The sequence below is a fragment of the Pinus tabuliformis genome, chromosome 9 (assembly GCF_031772625.1).
Source record: "Pinus tabuliformis cultivar Carrire ecotype Pingquan chromosome 9, CPIR1, whole genome shotgun sequence".
Taxonomy (NCBI): domain Eukaryota; kingdom Viridiplantae; phylum Streptophyta; class Pinopsida; order Pinales; family Pinaceae; genus Pinus; species Pinus tabuliformis.
The window spans coordinates 397,744,265-397,748,770 of NC_142307.1; the positions used below are offsets into that span (position 1 = coordinate 397,744,265).

The 4,506-nt window shown below is 36.2% G+C and overlaps 1 pseudogene; it reads right to left on the reverse strand.

Annotated features, from left to right (window-relative positions):
• Positions 1 to 298: 298 nt before the first annotated feature.
• On the reverse strand, positions 299 to 3,939 carry LOC149148818 (serine hydroxymethyltransferase 3, chloroplastic-like; annotated as a pseudogene).
• Between the last annotated feature and the right edge of the window lie 567 nt (positions 3,940 to 4,506).

Genomic DNA, 4,506 nt, shown 5'->3' on the forward strand with positions numbered 1-4,506 from the left:
CTTTTGATCTTTCATGAATGTTGAGTGTTAACTAGACAGAGCTTTTGTGCACAACATCCTTGTAAGGGGATTAAAATCTCAGTCTAGCAATACGCAGTGTCTTTAGGACAGTTAGATGAGTTGAGTGACCTGAGTGTCAAGGTGATAGGAAACATATCTTAACCTTCCGTAAAGAAGTACTGTAACCTACCACAATGAACACTTAGTTAGGAATCGCATGCCTCGAAGTTTACTTACCCTGGTCGATAATAAATTTAGCCTAATCTAGCACCCTAGGTTGGTCACTACAGTCATATATCTAACTAAGATTTTCAGTGCCAACACCAGATAATGGAAATTGGCTAGAAAATGATTCAACCCGCTTTTTGAGATCAACAATGCTATTTCGTAGCTGGAAATTGTCTGACTTAATAAATTCTATAAAATCTTTTAATTTTGTACTTTTCACAAAGCTCTTAGCCTTAATGGCTATCTGCACCCCCTCGTGGATAAAATATGCAACCTTAATAAAGTCATCCTCAAGAATCCCACGGGTGGTTAATGCAGGAGTCCCTATGCATATACCACCAGGAACCATAACACTTTTATCACTTGAAAATGTAAGGTATTAAAGTAAGCTATATCATCCCATGGAGAAAGGAAAATCAATGAATCCCTTACATCTAAATATACAAAGAAAAAATTGTTGTAACCTGGTAGAAAATTCTTGTTTAGTGCGATAGAAGCAACATCCAAAACGTCCTCTACTCTTGCACCATCAATGCCCTGTCCAAGCCCATTAATATATACCATGTTACATTCAACCAACTAAATCCAATAGAAATCAATATACAAGTAGGTTGTGTACTCCAGCATATGAACAAAGGATCCTTACTAAGGGCCTCAAATCAACTAGAACTAGGTGATTTTCACTACCACTAGACACCAAATTGTAACCCAAATCCATTAGGCTCTTTGCAAGGGCTCGACAATCTGATACAACTTACTAAAACTATTTTACTTTTGATAAGAAACAAAATCCATTCAAAAAATAATTCACATGCATGAATTTTACAGAATCTTAGACATGTGAGAGTGCTACACCTGTACTTGATAAGCCTTGAACTCTGTAGTTACATCATGTTTTAAACAAACAACCAACCCTCCTATGGTATGGTTATGTGGTCCTCCCTAGAACGCCACGAATTATTTCATGTATCTTTTAGAAACAAAATGATACAAAATTTGATATATCCAATATTATGATATTAGTGAGCAGGAGAACAATATGGATGATGGAGGAAAGGAAGGAGAACTTAGATTGACCTGTAACCCTGGAAAAACTACATTTTTGATGGTTGTCTCTAGGTCGACCCCCAATACTAGTTCCTTCCTGAAGAATATCATGCCTCCCCAAGGACCGCGTAAAGACTAAAAATCACAACCCTCCAATCCAAAAATATTTCACAATGAAAAATACGAGAAAGATAAAAATGGAAGGAAAAAAGTGAAACAATTGACAAACAATTCAAGGAACATAATGAGTTTCATCGAAGCTTTGATCTAGTAGTGATAAGAAACAGAAAGAACATAAAAAAATGAAAACAAGAAACTGAATCAAAGAACATGTAAGAGAATCAAAAGGAAAATCTACACCTCTTAACTCTATAACCACTCCTCCTATGATGACAATGACATACTTGTTTTAGTTTTTCATCACTTCTTGAACATTAATGGGATTCTTTTTCTTCTACAAGGGGGGAATGGCACAAATATATAGCATTAAGATAGATAAAAAAAGGTCCATCTAATACATTCATATTTTTATTTGAAAGGGTGAAGTGCAGAGAAAATTAATAGCATCAACTCACCTTGTGCGTTGTAGTTGTTACTACATCACAAAAATCAAATGGACTGACCATTATAGAAGCAACGATGAGACCATTTATGTGTGCCACGTCCATCATTAAGTATGCCTCAATTGTATTGGCAATCTTCCCAAACCACAAACTTTTTAGTACCAAAAATCATAAAAAAATCCAACATTACATACTATAAGAACATATTAATAAAATAAGCTAGAATAAACATTGCTGGAAAGAGAAATTTTTTGAAAGGATTGCCATTATAACATGTAGAAATACCCAACTTCAATACCTGCCTCATGCGAGGGTAATCAATATCTCGGGGATATGCACTAGCACCAGCAATGATAAGCTTGATCCTAAAAAGGGTGGCATTCTTCTCAAGCATCTCATAGTCAATGAATCCTATAACCCAAGAAAACAAACCCGACCATTAACACTTTGAACACTTCCCCAAAAGATTGGTTCAATATTTGTCAATGATGGAATTGTTTCCCTCCTAATTATTATTAGACTGGAAATGCGAGCTCACATGTGGACTCATCTAGACGATATGGCATTGATTCAAAGTAAATTGATGTAGCAGATACTCGCTTTTTTTCTATCATGAATCCATGAGACAGATGCCCTCCATGTGGTAAGTCCAAACCCTAAACGTTGCAAAGAAAATTTTCACATGTTACATGCCCAAATAGGAATGATAATCTTATCAAAGGAGGTTCATAGTTCAGAACCATACACACCATAATGCGATGATGTGGTTGGAGGAGAGTTGTATAAACAACAAAATTAGTTGGGGATCGAGATAATGGTTGAAAATTAACACCCCATGTACTATTGTTAAGATGGAATGCTTCTAGGGCCCTCTGCTAGCAAAGCCTCTCACTTTGGTCAATGAATTCATTGCCAACATATTATATGCATGGCATAAATCCCAACCCAACACAGTAGTGAATAAATATAGAAAAGTGTCCAACAATTGTATCCATCATTGTGATAACAGATACTCATGCAACAACTACAGGTCTCTACACTATAACGTTGAACCCAGAAACCATTACACACATGTCAAACATTCAAACTAAAAAGTACAGGTCCAAAAGCTAAGAGAAACTAAGTTTAACAAGAAAAAAATACCAAGTGGCAAGAAGAAACTGCCAAGCAGCTCAGACACAATCACAATCATGATGGTGCCATTCTTCACATTCCAAGTTATATCTTCAGGCACTTACCTCTTACCAGGGAGTCCTTCTGAATACTTGTTTGTTAGACATGATCCAACAGCTTCCATAACCGCCCAGGATGTAAATTTTTTAGAAGAAATAAGTTCCAAGCCATTGAATTGTGACTGCTTTTCTTTCTCAATTATCACATTCATTTCAGGATCGAGCTCACTCAGAGGAGGATCTACAAAGCTCTGCTTTCCCTCTGCATGGAGTAATTTACAAACTAGATAAAGAAATCACAATAAATTTAGTACCCTTGGTAACTGAGGCATGGTTTGACAGGAGCATTAATTGTATTATTGAGGTCTACAATTTCTGTTTGCTAGCATCTGAGGGGAATCCAGATCAAGAACAAAGTCTTTATCAAGCCATTCACTAACCATTAACTCAACAAAACTATAAATAAAACCGAGGTATTTGACATAGTTCATTAAATGAAGATAAGAAGCTTATTTGCAGCAACTCAATTCACAAATGAATCTTCTAAACACCTCCAAGTTAAACTATATTCAACTATGATATGTGCTTTCTTCACTTGGTCTTCAAATGGCAAGATTATCAAGGATGTCACATAGGCTATCTATACATGTAGCAATTTCAACCAAAAACAAATACATAAATAAATAAATCATAGCGTGAATTGTGAACAACATGCACACCTGGGAAGTTGCAGGGTTGCGCCAGCATGAACGCCAAAGGATTTCCCATTGTCAAGCTTGTTGTGATACAAAAAGGTTTATATGATGGGCACAACCTCAAAGTTTCAAACCTCCTAATTTTCTGCTTTTCTGTTGCCAGGGAACCCCCAAAACTAGTTGTGAAGTTTTGGGCATCAAATTTGTAGTTGGGTTCAAATTATATTGACCCAACAAGCCCATCCCTACTGCTCCACTGCCCATTATGACCTGCAATGAATATTTTTGCACCTGAAACAAGAGCTATCCTCTGTGCCCACTTCAAAATGTGAAAAATAATCAAATATCGGGAGACATGTGAATCTAGAACTTGATGTATTGTGGATAATTCTTTGGTAGAGGTAGACATGAAAGACACCAAAAGTAGCACCAATTCGAATTTTCCTCCTGCACATTGCTGACTTGGGTTCAAATTGTAGATAATATACAGAACAAGAATATCACACATGCAGGAGTAACTGACTTGGGTTGGAATCGCATATAATATATAGAACAAGAATATCACACATATTCAGAGATAATATATATAACAAGAATATCACCTTGGCAACCACCAATAAAGAAAGGCCATGGATAAATTTTATCAACCTCCAGATTGCAACCCACCTTGAAACTTTAACCTTTGGAGTCTTTTTTATGCCTTCATATAGGTATTTTATTTGATGATGTACCTAAAAAGGAGGGATCTCCTTGTCTAAAAAATTGTTATCCCTTCTTTCCTATCCAAATGGATTTAGAGGC